Genomic DNA, 20,734 nt, shown 5'->3' with positions numbered 1-20,734 from the left:
ACATGGAATAAACCACCATGCTTATCAATATGGACTGGATAAAGAATATGTGGACACATACAACACGGAAAACCACACAGTAATGGAAAAAGGATAAATTCATGTCCTTTGCAGCAACAAGGATGTAGTTGGAGATACTTATTCTAAGTGAAGTAACACAGGAATAGAAAACCAAATACCACGTTCTCACTTATAAGTAGGAGTTAACAACTGAATATACATGGACACCCAAAAAGAAACAATAGACATTGGAGACTGCTTTAGGAAAGATGGTAGGAAAGCAGAGTGTGGGTTGGAAGGGTACTTATCAGTTACTATGTTCACTACCTTGGTGATAGCATCATTCATACACCAAAAAGCCTCAGCAATATGCAATTTACACATGGAACAAACCTGCACATGTACACTTAGAAATGAAAATTAAAAATTCTTTTCATTGATCTATTGGTTCCTTAGAAGTATATTGTTTGTTTCTATGTATTTTTACACTTTCCACATTATACTGTTGTTGATTTCTAGTTTTATACTATTGTGGTCAGAAAAGATACTTGATATAACCTCTATCTTCATTCTTTTTTTTTTTTTTGAGACCGAGTCTTGCTCTGTCACCCAGGGTGGAGTGCAATGGCACAGTCTTGGCTCACTGCAAGCTCCTCCTCCCTGGTTCACGCCATTCTCCTGCCTCAGCCTCCCTGGTAGCTGGGACTACAGGCGCCCACCACCATGCCCAGCTAATTTTTTTGTATTTTTAGTAGAGACAGGGTTTCACCGTGTTAGCCAGGATGGTCTCAATCTCCTGACCTTGTGATCCGCCTGCCTTGGCCTCCCAAAGTGCTGGGATTACAGGCGTCAGCCACCGTGCCTGGCCTATCTTCATAAATTTTATAAGACTTCTTTTGTGGCATAACATAGGATCTACTCTTGAGCAAGTTCTGTGTGTAGTTCAGAAGAATGTGTATTTCACAGCTGTTGGATGGAATGTTCTGTAAATATCTGTTAGGTCCATTTGGTCTATGGTGCAGTTTAAATTCAATGCTTCTTTGTTGTTTTTCTGCCTAGATGATCTAACCATTGTTGAAAGTGTGGTAGTGAAGACCTCCACTTTTATTGTATTGCGGTCCATTTTTCCCTTTAATCCCAATAATATTTGCTTTGTATAACTGGGTGCTCCAGTATTTGGTGCAGATATATTTACAATTATTATATTCTCTTGCTGAATCAATCCCTTTATCATTATATAATGGCCTTCTTTGTCTCTTTTTGCAGTTTTTAACTTAAAGTCTATTGTATCTAAGTATTGCTACTTCTGCTTGCTTTTTATTTCAACTTACATGAAATATCTTTTTCCATTCCTTCACTTTAAGTTTATGTTTGTCTTTAACAATGAGGTGAATTTCTCATTAGCAACATATAGTTAAGTATTTTTATTTTCATCCAGCCACTCTCTATCTTTTAAACGGAGGATTTAATCTATTTTCATTCAAGATTATTATTGATAGGTAAGAATTTATTCTTTCCATTTTGTTAATTGTTTTCTGGTTGTTTTGTAGATCTTTTGTTTCTTTCTTCCTCTCTTGTTGTTTACATCTATGGTTTGGTGGTTTTCTATGGTTTTGATTGTTTTATTTCTATGTATCATTTATATATCTGCTGTAAGTTTATTTTGTTGTGGTTACCATGGGGCTAATATAACGAGTCTTGTAGTTATAATAGACTATTTTAAGTTGATAGCAACTTAACTTTGGTTGTGTAAAAATACTGTAGACATTTTCCTTCCCCTCTCACAATTTATATTTTTGTTGCCTTAATTTGCTTCTTTACCTATTGTATTTCCAATAGTTACCCATTGTAACTGTTATTGTTTTTGTTCATATTGACTTTAAACTTTTATACTAGAGTATTGAAAGATTTACCAGTGCATCAGTACACCAGTGCCTCACTGGGATATTCTGAGTTTGATTTATTTGCCGCTACTGGTGAGTTTTGTACTTTCACATATTTTTATAGTAGTAATTATCGTCCTTTCATTTTCAGTTAGAGCACTGTCTTAAGCATTTCTTGTAGGGCTGCTCCAGAAATGATGAATTCTTTCAGTTTTTGCTTATCTGTAAAAATCTTATTTCTCCTTTTTTTTGAAGAACAGCTTTGCTGGATATAGTCTTCTTGACTATCAGGGTTTTTGTTTTGTTTTGTTTTGTTTTTGTTTCTTTTTACTCTGAGCACTTTTAATATATAATTTCACTCTCCTAACCTGCAAGGCTTCTTCTGAGAAATATGCTGATAGTCTAATGAAGTTTCTCTTATATGTGACCTGATGATTTTCTGTTGCAGCTTCTATAATTCTCTTTGTCTTTGACTTTTTATAATTTAATCATAATGGGCCTCAAAGAGAACCTTTTTGGGTTAAATCTATTTTGGAACTTTTGAGCTTCCTCAATTTGATGTTGTATCTCTCCTAAGTCTTGGAAAGTTTTCAGCTATTATATCATTATATAATTTTCCTATGCCATGTCCCATCTTTTCTTATTCTCAAACTCCTATAATGCAAATATTTGTTCTCTAAATGGTTTTCCATATGTTTTTAGGCTTTCTTTATTCTTTTTTTTATTTTTGATGATTTTTTTTTCTGACTACATTATTTCAAAAGACCTGTGTTCAAGGTAAGAAATTTTTATTTCTATTTAATCTAGTCAGTTGTTAAAGCTCTTAATTGTATTCTTTATCTTATTGTTTAAATTTTTCAGCTCTAAGAATCCTGTTTGGTTCTTTTTTATGACATCTTTCTTTATTGAATTTCTTATTCAGATTATGGATAGTTTTCCCGATTTTTTTTTATTTGCTTGTCTGTGTTCTCTTGCATCTCACTGAGTTTCCTTAAGATCATAATTTTGAAATTCTTTTCAGGCATTTTGTAAAGGTTCTTTTCTTTGGGGTCGGTGACTGAAAACTTATTGTTTCTTTGGGGCTGTCATCTTTCCTTGCTTTTTGCATTCCTTGCTTTCTTGTGTTCCAACATTGATATCTGTGCATTTAGTGAAACAGTCACTTTTTCAAGTTATCCAGAGTATCTTTCTTAGGAAGAGACTTTTTCCTATAGATGGGTTTTAGGGTATCAGTTGGGTTTGGTGTATTGGCTTTGGTTCTGAGTAAACTCAGTAGCATGGTCCTTGTGCAGTTTCTTCATCTGTAATCTTCATCATTAATTTCTACAATTTGTTTAGTTGCCTCAAATGTGAAGTTTTTGAAGGTAGTGGTGTGTGTTTGCTGGGGACGTGGGTGCTGGTTGGTTGTGGGTTAGGTACGTGACAGGGCAAAAGGCAAATAGGCTGCCCAATGGGCTCTCTGGGGAGGTAGGAATTGCTGCACACATGGACACAGTTGCCTGGGAGGCTTTGTAGCAGTCTCTCCGGAAAGACAGAACTGCTGCCATTCAGAATGTCAAGCTGAGCATGAGAGTCCAGGTGCGGCTGGGCCATATGGTTATGTGGTGGTCTCCCTGGGGAGGTTGGGCTGCCATTAGAACAGCTATCATGCCAGGCATGAGTAGGTATGGGTACAATGGAGCCAGGAAACTCTACAGTCGTATGCTCAAGAAGGCGAGCCACTGCCAAATCAGCTGTCAGGCTGGGCATAGGTGTGCATAGGTCAGGTGAGGCTGGGTGGCTGTGTGGCAGTTTTCTCAGGAAGGTAGGACTGCCACTGTGCAAGCTGTTTAGCCAAGCATTGGTGCATGTGTGTTCAGTGGGCCAGCTGTTGTTCCATAGCTTCCCTGCTGTGCAGATCTGCCAGTTCTCTGGAAGGGTGGGGTGCTACATGGGTTTTGACACTTTGGTCTCAGTTGTTCCATCTTGCCTAAGTTCCATACAACTGGGGTCATGGTGCTACAGGCACCTGCGTGAACATGGTGGAATAACAGCAGGGTGTCAGGGATGTGGAGAGTCAGTTGCCACTAGCCCCCAGATCAGGGCACATCCTAGCAGTGGGTTTGGTTTCAAGACGGTCCTATGCCATAATAGCTTAGGTTGTGAGGATGGGGATGCTCAAGGTGGGCTTCCACTCTGATGTAACACAGCTACCTGTACTCCCAGCTACTCTCTAATCTGGATTCACAATCTATTAGGATTTGGGGCCTCTCCTGCAGCAAGAATTTCTGGCATTTGTGGCAGCAATGAGAGCCATTGGGGATCTCCAGCTTATTCCTTCTTTGTAAGAAGCCTCTCTGACTCCAAACTGAATTTGTTGGAGAGACAGTTTGTCAGAGGCAGGATAACTTGCTCCCCTTCTATTGTTTTATTCTGAGATTTTGTGCTCCGCAGGAATTTTGCCACTCCCCTGGCACTCTTTAGTATATTTCCCCAGTCACTCCAGTCAAACATAGTTGGTTATCTTGCTGACATCACTCCTCTGTCTCTATCTTAAAAAAAAAAACAGTATTGCATGGTAGAAGAGAGAAGATATACCTTTTTTAAACATTAGCTTAAGGCTAACTATGCCTCTATAAATTATAGTCCCTTTCACTTTAAGCCTTAATAATGTACTTATTGGAAATGTTTTATATGTTATAATAGTTGTTTGAAAGTGGTGAATTATCCTCTTTGGTTAATTTATCACTTTCAAACAATTGCAATGCATAATTTACCTGTTAAACAATTCACCAATTTCTAACAAATTTCAGTTGTACCTTCATAAGTACCTTTATAAGAGTGCTTACCATACAACAATAAATCACAATGTCTATCACATCATAATAAGCAAATAACTTATTTAATTGAATACTTTCAAAATATATATGCTTTTGTTAGAGAAAGTATGAAGATGGACAACCTTTTTTAAATGATGTAGATAAAATAACTTAAAAGTCCTCTGTTATTCAATTCTTCATAAGTAGAAGAATTGAAGTGGTTAAAATAATGGCAATATATACAAAAAAGAGGAATATATAGTCATCAGAATTTATGTCTTTTGTAAAAGCGGTTTTGGGCCTCATACATTCAGTAATTCTCAGAGCAATGAGTAGTCCGTGTGACTCTGGCAATTGTACATGAACATGTTGACTTTGAGGACATAAACTATGGTTGATATTTTTTATCATCCTTGGCACTAACTAGTTTATGTATGTGGTAAGTATTCATTGACTCTTTGTTGATGATGCAAAAGAATGAATAAATGAATGAATGAGGAAGAGGAGTGTGGTATGACAGTAGAGTCAGATCTCTGCAATTTCAATTGTTAAATATCAATTTTCATGAATCCTGTGTCAGAGACTAAAAATTCCATACACAATAAAGATGATGATCTGAATACAAAACAATTCAAATTCATCTGAACAATGAAAGTAAATAGATTTTTTTTTTTTTGACTATATGTTGCAAGGAAGTCAGTCAGGTTTCAAGGAAGTCAGTCAGGATTTACAGTGTCTTCCTTGCAACAGAAATTGATTTCAATGCTGGTCGTTCTGTGATGTAGCGGACTTAAAAATATTTAACCACTAGTAGGAAATATTTTGGAGGATACAATTTTCAACAAGTGGCCACATGTAACAAAAGACCATGTGGGGATATCCCATGGGGAAATATCTACCTATAGGAGGACACCAAACCTCAGGGTGCCAACAGGACGTTAATCATTTGCCTGTTTCCCTTTTCAGAGTTGAGGTCTGCTCTAGACAGAGGAATTACTTCTAGTGATGGTGGTCATTTCACAGGAGTCATGTATGGTAGGTTCTTTGGCTAGCTCATTGACCAGAGGGTACCAGAAGAGCTCACTAAAAGTATTCACTTAAGTTACTGTAGGGCTAGGCCATTGGAGGCAGGGCTATTTGAAGGGTTTGGTCAATGTTTATTTACCAACCAGAATAAAAGAATTTCAATATTTTAAACAACCAATATAAATGATATCATTATGTATCAGCTTAATATGAGTCATATGATCTGTTTGTGTGATTATATACATTTGACAAGTGTTGAGTTAAACATGGTTTTTTACTATGGAAATTTTCAGAGCTCTAAATTTAGTAGTGTGCATTGTGACTCTTTAAGAAAAATAGGCGGTACCTAATTTTTTTCCGACTTACTTGGACGTGGAACCCTTTTTCTATAGATTACATCTTGGGATTGTTTTTGTTTAAAACTGTGTTAATAAATTCTGTACAGAGTCTATGAAATATTCAAAGTAATTAGTGTTGTAAGAACCCTAAAATTGCAGTAACTTACAGTGACTTGATGCAAACATTTACTTCTACCTCTCATTACAGACCAAGATGGGGTTAGGTTGCTCTTCTGGATAGCATTCGTTCAAATAGTTATTCAGGGATCTGGACCTTTCTGTCCTATGTTTCTTCCACTGGAACAGCCTTCACCAAAGGAGGAGTCATGTCCTTAATGTGCCTTAAACATCTCTCATAGTAAACAGAATAATTTAAAGTCAAATTGACCCCCATTCCTAGTTATTCCCCCCCAAAAAAAATCCTCTTTGTAAAGAATTTTGCATTTAAGCAAAACGGTGAAGAAGTCTTTAAAGGGAGAGGAAAGTTCTTTAAACTATACAATGTAAACTTTAAAACACATGTGTGTGCATATATATATATGTAATAGCTATAATAGCTATAAAACACAGATACAAAACATATATGGTTAAAATAAAGCTATTGTTTTAGGAGAGAGAATTTTAAGGAAGAAGTCAGCTTCTAATAGGAAGAAGAGGACATATATATATGTCCTATTCTGCTTTTTATTATGACATATTAAGCTCAAGATATTTTACAAACACAAATAGCTCAAAATTTATCATTTGTTATAAAGAAAATAAATTAAAAATAGGCTCTTGTCATAAACATTCGTATATGTGTGTGTGTGTGTATATATATATAGAGAGAGAGAGAGATACGTCTTTGGCACAAAAATGTAACGAATATGCAGAGACTTGCAAAACAGTTATGAGGATTTTCATTTTTTACAAGAAAAGAATAAACACTTTTTGTAAAAGAAATGTAAAACCCTATAAATTGAAAACATAATCATCTTACTACCTCCATATCTACTTTGATCTTTGCACCCTAAATAACATTCTTTCCAAGGTTTCAATGACATGTATGTGCATGTACATTTTAAAACCTAAACCTACTTAAAAGAAGTGTTCTACAAACAAAACCATTATATTTTTCAGATTTAATTTCCTATGCATGTTAATAATGTTGTACTCTATATCAAGCTACCCTTCAGAGAATAACTTGTTTGCAGTGAAAAAGAAAGGCAAATTTTTCTGCTAATAAAATCATGTAGTGTAAATTGCTCCATCCTCCTTCCAAACTGTGAGAGCCTGTGGGTGGTTAAACTACTCTAAAGGTCATTTTTGGTAAACAACTATTATCTCCTCAAGCTGACACCAAAGGACTCTTGAAGTCAGCAAACAATCTAGTCATCTGGATGGGAAGCAGAAACCAGTTAGCAAAAGAAATAAGTCTTCAGGTCAAAGGAAGCTCACTGGGATTAGAAGAAACTAATTTATTTGAAAGCAAGAAGGTGACACCTGAGTCAGGAGGAGATTAAACCTAGACTTGGAACTGAGTTGGTTATTATGCGGGACAAATACTCTTCCTAGTATGACTCTATGTAACAAACTTTAGCATCACGTACCTCCAAGGCACACAATGTATTGTATACAACAAGACTGTCATGTTGTACATGACTTACTTTTACCTGTGACGCATGAGAGAAAGAGGTGGGAGTCAGAATTTCAGGGCTGTGATGGGCCTAGTTTTTCAAAGAGTCACATGAAGCAGGAAGAAACTGACTTTGGCCACTATTAGGCTATTCTTTCCTAGTTATCTTGAGAACATGCAATGGCCTCCTTCTCAAGCATGTCTCCATGCAGATAGTAATGACTGTCATAGTTGAGTAAGAGGAGATTCTGAAAGGGAAATACACTTCCCTCCCTAAATTCTTAAGCTACATGGCTTTGAGGAAATATGGAATGGATTTTTTAAAACCACCAATAAGCTGGACACAGTGGCTCACACCTGTAACCTCAACATTTGGGGAGTCCAAGGCAGGTGGATCACTTGAGGTCAGGAGTTTGAGATCAGCCTGGCCAACATGGCAAAACACAGTCAACTAAAATTACAAAAAAAAAAAAAAAAAAAATTAGCCAGGTGTGGTGGCATGTGCCTGTAATTCCAGCCACTTGGGAGGCTGAGGCAAGAGAATTGACTGAACCTGGGAGGCAGAGATTGCAGTGAGCCCAGATCATGCTACTGCACTCCAGCCTGGATGACAGAGTGAGACTCTGTCTCAAAAACAAAAACAAAAACAAACAAACAAAAAACTCACCAATAATGGAAACAATAATTATAGACCAAGCATATCGTACAAAAGCCTCTGGTTATTATTGCTCTGAGTATCCTGGTCACACATAACTGATTCATTGTCAATGCTTTTAATAAATAGCTTCTTTTACTTGAATGCTTCATATTAAACATTGGTATCTCTTTAAATTTTTTTTTTTTGCTTGCTTTTACCTTTGCTTGTTATTCTTCCATCCTGCCTCAAAGCAACTGGAACATGGATTATACAGATAAGTAGGGTTTTCGCTCGACTATTTTAAATTCGATTTATGAAGGTAGCTTATATTCTCATTGTCCTTGTTTTGTTTAATCCTATTTGTCTCCCCTCATTACGTCCAAATGAACATACTCTATGTAAGTCAGTGCTTGTGAACCAGAATGTCTTTTCAATAGTTAGAAACCAGTGTCATCACCCAGTTTAGGCAAAAATAAGCATGAAAAGGAAAAGAGTGTGTTCAAATTTAGGGTTTGAATGAGCTATCTGCTGTTTTACAAACTTCATTTCTGGCATTAGCTTTAACAAGTTATGAAATTTGAACCCACTACAACTTCTGGATGAGGACTGATAACCAGGACAGGACAGAGACGAGTCACTTCTCCTCTTTCTTCTGGTGGGTTCTGCAGAGAATATTTTTAACCTCTCTCTGAAAATATGAACTTTTGAATAGTTATTTTCCACTCCATTCCTGCCCATTGAAAGTTGAAAAGTTGCTGGTAACACACTGAATTTTTTAAAGCCCAAGAACTGAGAGGAGTTGAACAAATCACCAGTGCCCCCTAGTGTCTGGAATAAAAAGCCTCTTGAAAATCACAGTCAGCTGCAGTAGCCTTGCTCATGCAGCTGCTGGAGTCTTTTGTTAGAAGAAAGGTGGTTTGTTTTCATTATGTCTTGGTATCCAAAGAGTTTCAGCTTTTCTCATAAATTCTTTGGAAATAGAAATGCTGCATTTTTCAATTCAGGAGATATTTATTTCATAGTTATCTCTAAAAGTACAATGAAATGCAATTATATTCTTGAAGGGAGTGAGAATAGAAATATCATTTTTTAAAAATAGAAACGATTTCAGCAAGTTCATTTCTATATTTAAAGTGTAATGCCACAAAATTGATATAGACCTACTCTTTATATCTGGGCATGTGTGTGTGTATATATGTCTGTGTGTTTTAAATTTGCCTCTAAGTAGATGTGAATGTGACCTGTTTTTACCAATAGGATAATTAATTCCATCTCTAAAAATCTATAGAAGAGGAGACAAGTTATCCTTCTTGTCCTGGAGGGAAAATAAATAAGACATTTTCAAGAGATTCCACAGGCAAAACCATCTGTTTAAAATCACTCTGAATATAGACGCTGGTAATTCTTGATCTCAAGGGATATAGCTAAAGGATGGAGATGGACTGATACCTCTTCCTAGAGGTTCCTAGAGACCTGAAGCATGGTATGTTGCTGCTTCCTACCAGTCATTCACAGGCACCACCCTCTCCAGCACCCACCCAGGGAATGAGTCTCAAGGGGCTCTGCAGATTCTGTGAGAGCCAATCACACCTGGACTGCTGCAGAGGAAGCAATAGTCCTTGAGGTGTTGTGTTCCAAGGACAGCAATAAGAATGAATAAATGTCAGGAGGAGGATGACTCATAAACTTACATGAAAACATTTAAATGTGTTTAGTTTGGCCAGAGAGAAGATAATAATCGTGAGCAAATATGTGAAGCATAGAGAAGTTGTTTTAAATGATGTAAATAAAGGTTGAAGGGGAAATTGAACTGACAAATGTAGAGTGATTTTCTGAAAATATTTTCTAACCTGAAGTTTAGGCAGTTATGAAAGTGTTAACAAGGAGGAAGAGAAGTGTAAATTCCAGGATCTAAATTCCAAGTCAGATGGCAGCAAGAATCATTGTGTTCAAAGGCGCTTTGTAAATGCTTGAGGATGCAACATGACTGTCTAGAATGGACAGAGCTGAATTAAATAAGTAGCTGTCTGAATGGACAGAGCTGAATTGACAGCTGAATTAAATAAGTAGTCCTCATTTACATTTTTAATATAAGCCATTCTGTCTGCACTGGAGTTTCTATCTGCTATTGTTTCCTTTCCCATCACCCTTTTCTCTTTACATGTTTTACCGTACTGGAATACACTGTCCTTGTCCAAATGATTCATTCTACATGTTCATTTTCTCCACAGAAATTTTTCTTCCTGCCCTGTGTCTGTGGTCCTCTATGCCAGTATTTTCAGTGTCCTTAGAGAATAGTACAGATAGCTTATAGGTTATGACAGCAGCATAAGCAGCAAACTGCTTAGGTTTGAATAGTTCTGTAAAGTCAGGTACATCACTCAACTTTGCTGTGTTTCAGTGAGTAAAATGGGAAAAATGATTGAAAAGTTGTGAGAATTAAATGACTTAACACAGCCACTTAGAACAATGTGTTGCATATAAGAAGTACCATTAAAATGTAAACTATTTTTACTTAATTATTTTTACTACAATAACACATTTTACATTGTGATTAAGTGTGTGTGTATATATAAAATTAAGCAAAAGTGTCCTTGTATAATTACCTTATAGTGTGTAATACATCCTATACTGTTCTTATATATTTCCTAAAAAACCTGTGAGCACGACCCACTAAATAATTGTTATATGTTGTTATTGTTTCTTGACCTAAAGTTTGATAAGCAAGTCTTAGGATATAAGTCTTAGGCTAAAAAGGTTTCTGGGATATAATAGGGAAATAAGGTACCCAGATATCATACTGGGGATGTCTAACAAATCTCATGGATCTGGAATTTCTTTTTAACATTTTACATTAACTACGTAGCACTAAGTCTTATTGTGGGCACAGAATTTTTTTATTTTACTGTTGATAGTAACAATAACAGCAACAATAAAACCATCATCTTGCCAGAGTTTCCACATCCTAAGATAAGCAAATGACAGAAGGTTCTACTACCCTGCAGAAGGTTATTTTAGAAGAAGTAGGCATGTGGCTCCAGAACATCAGTAGTGCCAAACAGATTTAGTTAACTTAATAGCACTTAGGTGTTGCTCAAGAGGTAGGTTGTCATTTCTTTCCCTTCTTTCCTCCAAAACAATAAGACAACTGAAATGAAGATCCCTATGACTCTGTGTGTATGTATGATACTAGAGTTATAATATTCAGTAAAGATAAACATTGCTTAATAAAACTTAGATTTTTTTAAAATATACATTTATATGTGTATAAGCAATAAAAATTTATTTCTTACTCTATGGCTGGATCTCAGGAGGATTACTCAGAGGTTAAATTCAACTAGTAACTAAACTGTCTTTTCTTTCCCATTAATTTCTCTTATTCTTTCCAAATTAATTTAAAAAATTCAACAATAATATTCTAAAAGAATGGGGGTATAGAATGGGGGTGTGCCTGCAATCAAACAAGTAAGACTCAATGTGATAGTAACACTAATAAACAAAAATTAGTCCTGGTAAATGTGGCCATTGGTACCCTGCAGAAGCTTTCCCCAGCTTATGGGATTTCCTGGAGTTCAGGGAGGAGACTGCTCTTAGAGAGGCCACTTTCTGAAAAGCCTGAGTTTACAGTCTGCCAACCCTAGACAAAGTCCCTGCTCGCAAAGGTTCGCCATGAGGTCCACAAAACTCTGGACAAGAAAGGAACAATAAGAATAAGGGATAATTCATGCAGGAACAAGTTAACCACAAAACATGCTCCTCAATAGCTCTCTGTATTTTCATTGTCCCCTGCCCTCCAGACACAAATATAATTTAATTCCACAGATGCAACTCTCTGCTGACTGTGTATTACCTCAATGACTATCATTTTCCAATCAAGCATTTTCCTGTCCTTTCCTAGAAATGTATCTCCTTTGTTTGGTATTGCAGACTCCAATAAGATGTGATTTTCAGATATGATCCCATTGGCCCTTAAAGATCTGTCTGATATACTAATTACTACCATGTTATTCAAATATTCTCTTGCCAGTGACTGTCACTGATATATCTTGCTTTATAACTGAAAAAATGGCTTTCCTCTTCTAAGAAGATAATCTAATAAAACCCTAAAAAACAGCTAACCTGCAAGAATTGATATGTAGATGTCATGATATGTTCAAATTCTAAATCTAAGCATGAGATTGGGGTTTAAATAAAAATGTACGAGTTTACCCAGGCCAAACAGGTATTGGTGAATTAATTTTGTATTTTGAAATTTTGGACAGCATGTTTATTGGTCAGAGTAACTTATTCCTTGACAAATAACAATTGCCAGATATCAATGGCTTAACACACCAAAACTTGATTTCTTCATCATGCAATGTGGTCAACATGGGTTTTTCAGACATCTCTGCTCATCATAGTTGTTTGGGTATCAACTGTCTATCTTAATACACATTCACATGATTACCAGAGCCAGAGGAAAGAGACCATATCAAATTGCTTAACAAAAGGACACCTAGAAGCAACATATGTCACTTCCGCTCATATTTATTAACCAAAGAAAGTCAAAGTGTCACACCTCACTTCAGGAGGATGAGACAGTGCAAAAACTACTATCTGCCTGGAAGGAAAATGGGAAATATTTAGTAAATAACCCAAAAAACTGCCATTTTTCTCACTTTTCATATTTACTTGGTGACCAAGTATATTAGTCCACTCTCACATTGCTATAAAGAACTACCTGAGACTGGGTAATTTATAAAGAAAAGAGGTTAATTTGGCTCAGAGATCTGCAAACTGTACGGGAAGCATGGCTGGGGAGGCCTCAGGAAACTTACAACCATGGTGGAAGGCAGAAAGGGAAGCAAGTACATCTTCACATGGCCAGCAGGAGAGAGAGTGAAGAGGGAAGTGCTACACACTTTGAAACTGCTAGATCTCACTCACTATCACAAAAAAAACAAGGTGGAAATCTGCTCCCATGATCCAATCACCTCCCCACAGGTCCCTCTCCCAACACTGGGGATTACAATTCAACATAAGACTTGGGTGGAGACACAAGGCCAAACCATATCATTAAGACTTGTTCATTGAAATTTCATTTCAGTTTCTACTTTCCATTCATTAGTTGACTTAGTTTATGATCTCATTTCCTTTTTTTTTTTTTTTTTTGAGACAGTCTTGTTCTGTCACCCAGGCTGGAATGCAGTGGTGCGATCTTGGCTCACTGCAACCTCCGCCTCCTGGATTCAAGTGATTCTCCTGCCTCAGCCTCCCAAGTAGCTAAGACTACAAGCATGCCCCACCACACCTGGCTAATTTTTTGTATTTTTAGTAAAGACAGGGTTTCACCATGTTGGTCAGGCTGGTCTTGAACTCCTGACCTCAAATGACCTGCCTGCCTCAGCCTCCCAAAATGCTGGGATTACAGGCATGAGCCACTGGGCCTGGCCCTCATTCCTATTCAAATAGAATATAGAAAAGCCTTTTATCTTTACTCAACAACTCCATACCTTATACCCAGCCATATTGTATTACTTATGGCCCAGTACACTTTATTTCATATCTTCATGCTTCTCACATTTCTCCTTCTGTTATCTTCTCTAATTGAACATCCCACCCTCTCATAGCCATCTCAAATTTTACATCTTTTAAAAAGGCTTCTTAGGCTGGGCGCAGTGGTTCATGCCTGTAATCCCAGCACTTTGAATGACCAAGACAGGCGGATCACGAGGTCAGGAAATCGAGACTATCCTGGCTAACATGGTGAAACCCTGTCTCTACTAAAAATACAAAAAAATTAGCCAGGCGTGGTGGTGGGTGCCTGTAGTCCCAGCTACTCGGGAGGCTGAGGCAGGAGAATGGCCTGAACCCGGGAGGTGGAGCTTGCAGTGAGCCAAGATTGCGCCACTGAACTCCAGCCTGAGCGACAGAGGGAGACTCCATCTCAAAAAAAAAAAAGAAGGCTTCTTAGAAAGCCCCACATACTTCTAGCCCACGTATTATAACACCTTGGTGATGATACTTTATATATATTTAACAAGAACTGTATGTAGAAGAACTAATATGTAGTTGCCCCTAATTTCAAATCCCAAATATAGTCATATATAAGTATACATGTATTTATAAATATTTATAAAAGTCTTCTTAAATATCAATCTATCAATAATTGCCCTAATGGAGTCTCCATTAGTGTGATTATTGATATCTAATCATTTAATTTTTATAAAAACATGAGCTCCATAAATGGAAGAATTATTCTTATAGAATAGTCATGACCGTATACTACCATTTCACATTTCTATGCTTGTATTCCTATATTTTTAGTGTTTATGTCCCTGATGGCTACAATACTACCTGAGCTCAATAAAAGCCAAGCAAATCTATTAATTTGTACCAAGAAATGTAACTGACAGGCATTCCTGATAGATCATACTAGAAAGAAAAGCTTTCTTAAAACAATCAAGATACATAATCTGTTGTTAATATTGACTTGAAGAAAAATCGAGTTAATAGGTCTTCAAGAGCATTATGATCAATCTGTCATGGTTTTTCAATACTCCCTTTGCCAAAGCTGATTGCATCTTTCTTGGATTGTGTATGACATAGCCTGAGAGTTGTGCTCTTTTCTAAAACTCTTCTAGAATGTGATTTTCTTATTACTTATCATTGAACAATTCCTATCACTCAATTCCCTACTTTCATAACTTGATACAATTTCCAAGGTTACAGCTGTTATTTGTAACCTATGAGGCTCCTTGTTTTCTATTATTTCCCAGAAAAGTATTTCACTCTCACCTGAGATGATAGAGACAGGGCCCCTACCCCTAATGGCAACTGTAGGAATTTGTTATCAGGGATCAGAACCAGAAACTTTATTATCACTGTTCATGAGTGGATGTATTCTCAACAATAAGGGCTAATGTTTCGATAGTCAGATAGGAATTCTCAAAAGTGTGCATATGTGTGCAGTGCTTGATGGAAGATGAGTATGTGTTCAATTGCTTTTAATCACTTACTTGCATTAGTACCACAGGGCCACTAACACAGGCCATGTTTTGTATAGCATTCTTTTTTCTGGGAGTCCTGCACACTTGTAATGTGAGGAATTTCAACATACAGCTAAAGAAAAATGCAAGAACAGTTCATTCATATATCAAACTCATTGAAGTTACCCCTATTATTCCATATCCCAAATACAGTCATCCAGGTGATATAAATTAGGAATTTCTACTGTACAAGTATATAATGTCCTCAGTCTACCCTGTCATATTTTAATTTACAGTCTTATTATGATTAAGAGTAACTATTAATGACATAATATCTCCTTGTCGTTGCTTTTTAAACCACAAAGTACATATTCTCAGTAAACAGGAACTAAAACCTCCCTAGAGGTAACTCATTGTTTTCATGCTGGTCTTGAGATTCATTGAATTCCTTGTAGCTCTGTGTTTGTCTTTGAAATAAGATCAGAAAAAATAAGCTCAGGTCCACTCTAGAGGAACCTGAAAGATCTCTTAGACTTCTAACAGGAGGAGAGTTTTAGTTTCTTTTTCTCCCCCCTTCACTAAAACCGTATCCTTTTTGTACAACTGTTACTCAGTAGTAAGCTCAATTCTTTAGCGTCATCTCCTTCCCTCGTCAGGACCTCCTGGAGATACTCCAACGGAATGGAAAATATTTGAAGTTTCTTTAAAAGACTGGCTGGTCTATGTGTTGTCAGATTAATTTTCTAGGAAGCTGGAGGGTTCCCCTACGTAAATGAGAGTATGAATTTTGCATACCACGGGAAACTAAGAGAACATATTGGTTGTCTATATTCTCACAGTCTTCTTCCTTTCTAATATAACGTAATTGTTTCAAATATGCTTTTCCTCCATGTACCTCATGAGGAACTGACCTCGTAACTACCTTAGCAGGAGTATCATGATTAGGTGACAGTCATGATCTAGATAGTTACCCGTGAATATGACAGATTTAGGGGAGAGGAGGGAGGGGATGTGTAATCATTAAGATGGGTCTTCATAAGGCTTCTAGGAAAGGTTTTCTAGTTCTTAAAAAAACACACTGAAAGAAGGGATTTCTTTTCTGCCTTTGGACACTGCTGCTTCTTGATGTGACCCAAGAACTGCTGCAGCAACCTGCATACAGGAAAGGAAACCTGAGGGTGGCTCGACTCAGAAACAGAAAGAATCAGATCCTCGAGACCATTATTGAATTGTTGATCATACTGCTCCTGGAGCGGGCCTGTCTTCTTATTACAACTTTCAGCTATGTAGGGAAAAAAAAAATTCCCTTAATCAAAGTATTTTAAATCAGATTTAGAAACAATTTATTTCTGTCTCAGTGTCTTTGCTCTTACTTTTTGTTGTTGCTCACCACATGACTCAATGACAAAATCATTTTAATTTCTCATTGGTTCTACTGAGGCTTGCCAGAGAAAATACAGGACATTCCAGTAAACTTAAATTTCAGATCAACAATGAATCATTATTTTACAATAATTATGTTCCATGCAATGTTAGGGACATAGTAATATGAATAATTATTTGTCATCTATCTGAAATTCAAATTTAACTAGGATGTCCAAATTTAACTAGGATGAAACTCAATTTTAGAATATCCTATAATTTTGTCACATTTAGCAATCCTAGTTCTATTAGAACAATATTGGGAAGAAGATTTTTAAAGTTACTTCTCAATAGCCAGTGCGGAGTAACATAAAATAGTGTGCGTGATTTGATTAACAGGCATCTGACCTGATTCACAGGGCATTTGGGGATGAGGAAAAAAAAAACTAACTCAAATTTCTATTCAAAAATATACATATAATAGACAAAATGCATATGTGCAAAAAACCAAATACACGATGCCCTGATGTATATTATGGAAATAAGCTAAAAAAGGGGGAATTTCCTTTGACACCAATCTTGCATTACTACTCCTAAAACATGCTTATGAAAGGCATTGCAGTGGTCCCTCCTTATCCATAAGGAATATGTTCCAAGACTCACAGCCTTGGAAAACGGTGCCTAAAACTACAGATAGTACTGAACCCTATATATGCTATTTTTTCCCTATCCATATGTATCCATGATAAAGTTCAATCTATAAATTAGGTACAGCAAGAGATTAACAGTAATAACTAATAATAAAATGGAACAATTAGAATAATATTCCTGCATCACTACTCTTGAGCTTTGGGGCCATTACTAAGTAAAATAAGGCCTACTTAAACACAAGCATTGCTATACTGCAACGATGGATATGTTAACCAACATAGTTACTAAGTGAGCTGATAACGAGGATAGCTACTAAGTGACAAGGGGCAGGGTGTCGCATACATGACTTGCATGCTCTGGACAAAGGGCTGATCCACATCCTGGATAGGACCAAGCCAGATGGCACAAGATTTCATCAAGCTATTCAGAATGGCTTGCAATTTAAAACTTATGAATTTTTATTTCTGGAACTTTTAACTTAATGTTTTTGAACAATTTGACCACAGGTAACTAAAAGTGCTAAATGCAAAACCACAAGTATTGGGGGACTGTACTTATAAACTAACTCCTACTTTTTGTTATCAACCCACGCTCACATCTGTTCAGATAGAGCTTTGTATCGGAGATCTCCAGACATGTCATTTAGCCTCTGCATCAATTAAAAACAATTCATAATATTTAATGAAGAGAGATTAGGGAAAGAGTTAGCTAGTTTACTCTGTTGGTAAAAGTGCACGAGAATGTGATAAAGTTCGGCATTTGAGGCCCAGAAAATATAAATAGAAAAAAGGAAATTTCAAAATGGGCATGTCTTTTCTTATTTTTGCAAGTGTTTTTAAGGTTTTAAGCAATGTCTTTAACCTTAAATTTTTAATGTCTAAAATGGGAAAACAACTTGCTTACTGTATAAGATTTTGTTGGTGGGTGTAAAAGCACTTCACAGACAATAAGTCCTAGTGAAATTATAAGTTAGCCTTATGAGTACCACAGTTAAAATAGGTTCTATTAAAATCATCAAGTAAAGAACTCACATTCTGGAAATACTGTCACCACTGCAAAGCACAAGTTGATTTCAACTTCTCTTTCGAAGAATCCATTTTACATCACGACTTCCCTCTAAAAAGGTCAATTTCTTTTGTGCAGATCGGATTATCAAATTATCCTGTGATGCAGATGCTCTCCATAGCAGGCAACTAGGTACTATGAACTCTGTAAATATTTTTCTAAAGAACAAATGTGGACCTCTTTCTTCTATATTAATGAAATTTATTTGAAATTTTTTTCTTAAATTTACAAGTGAAGATTGTTCAACTTGTCATATTTGAAACTTTGACCTTCCAATTTGATTATGTTGACTTTCAGCATTAATCTGTAGAACTATAGATAAATTGGAATGCTTTATTAAAAAGCAATTCTCCTGCCACAGGGGAAATAAATGGAATAAGTTATTAAGTTCATTTTAAACTTTTGATTATTTTAGAACTAAAAATACACATTACCTACAATAGCCTGTGGAAGCTAAACTGTTTTTGAGATCTCAGAGGTTTACAGGAAGAAATGTTTGTAAATTGTTAATCAGGATAAACACATTTCAATCAAACACATAGAAATTGTAATTGTTCTTTAAAACTCTCACTTTCAAGATATTGCCAGAGTAAATGATTATCTTCTAATTATACAATTGTTCTTGCAACATTTCAGTTCCAATCAACATTGTTATGGTACAAAGATACATAACAAAATGAAATATCTTTACTAACATAAAATAATCTATAGTACTACAACTACACCTGCATTATTTCTAGGACCTTTGCCTCTTTTTGCACAAAAGAGAAAAGTTGATTAATTTCAAAAGTTTTTGAATTGAAATGTGTTTTTCCTAATAGTACAATGGTGTTGTTTGGTGAGAAATGCTAATGCAAACTTAAAATATATTTGTGAGCACAGAAAAACTCAATAGCAACTTATTTTATTTTATTCTATTTTATTTTACTTATGGCAGAAGGAAGGAAAGATAAGTTCAAAGAAGATATTTCCAGATATTAATACATACAAAAATAAAATTAAAAGTTCTCTAATTCATGTTAAAACAATTTGTTGGGGAAAAAAGAATTTTAAAGTGTGTGAAAATGTCAGCCATAAAATCTTCAATTTAAAGGCTTAGATATGTCAAAAAGCTTTTTGATAGTTGGAAATACCTTTTTTTTTTTTGAGACGGAGTCTCGTTCTGTCGCCCAGGCTGGAGGGCAGTGGCGCGATCTCGGCTCACTGCAACCTCCTCCTCCTGGGTTCCAGCAATTCTCTGCCTCAGCCTCCTGAGTAGCTGGGGCCTGCCACCACACCCGGCTAATTTTTTATATTTTTAGTAGAAATGAGGTTTCACCATCTTGACCAGGCTGGTCTTGAATTCCTGACCTCATGATCCACCTGCCTCAGCCTCCCAAAGTGCTGGGATTATAGGCAAGAGCCACCATGCCCGGCCTTGGAAATGCTTTTAAAAAAAGAAATAGAAAAGAAAATCCATAGGCCATAGAAAAAGAAATTATTGGTTTTGTAAGTATGCAGTTGTAAGGAATGTCCTTCTTGAAGAAAAGGTTTTTTACTGAGGATGGAGATAGATATGTATATATCTCATAGTTCTCAGTGTTGAGAGAGATAGAGAAGAAAGAGAAGAAAGAGAAGGAAGAAAGGAAGGAAGGAAGGAATGAAGGGACATTTAGCTAATCAGAAGTAGAGCAGGCAATTTAATCATTGACCACAGTGATGCTAGTGATTGATGTGAGGTCATTGTATCCAAGGTGGTCAACTTATATGTCTAAGTGGGACAATCCCTAAAAGCCGTCAATAAGGTTCTATAGAACTGTGATTCTCAGATTATTAGATCTCATCAAGTAAGATTCTTTGACATCCCAGTAGCAATTCTATGTCATTGCATTCATATTGCATTGCATCGACATTGCCTTCATATTGCATTCTATGACATCCCAGTAGCAATAAGCAATAAACTAGACCTTAGTTCCTAATATCACAATTTATTAAAATAATGTAGGGTTGCTTGGAGAAACTGTTGACTCTGGACAGGTAAGAGAAAATACAAAACGAGCTTGAACAATCTTCTTATTTAAGAAAGTAATATAGTACTCAAAACATGATGGGGCGTGTCCAAATGATATGGGAGTCTGCTTGGAGGCTTCCAGTGGCCAAATGTAAGGAAAATAAACAATAAAATAAAATAAATAATAAAAGCATATAATCTATAAAATGACAACAACAAAAAGGATTCACCAGTTTATGCTGAATGAATAAATGGTGTTGAAAGAAAATGGCATGCTCACAATAGAATGCCAACTAATAAGTGTAGCTATAGAAAAATTATCACTCTGTAGTAATTTTTGATCTAAGCAAGGATCATCATGAAGTATAAAACTAGCATGTAAAGATTTTGAGTAATAGAAT

The sequence above is a fragment of the Pongo abelii genome, chromosome 2 (genome assembly GCF_028885655.2).
Source record: "Pongo abelii isolate AG06213 chromosome 2, NHGRI_mPonAbe1-v2.0_pri, whole genome shotgun sequence".
NCBI classification, from domain to species: domain Eukaryota; kingdom Metazoa; phylum Chordata; class Mammalia; order Primates; family Hominidae; genus Pongo; species Pongo abelii.
The sequence above is the reverse complement of the archived record's forward strand: the minus strand, read 5'-3'. Positions refer to the sequence as shown.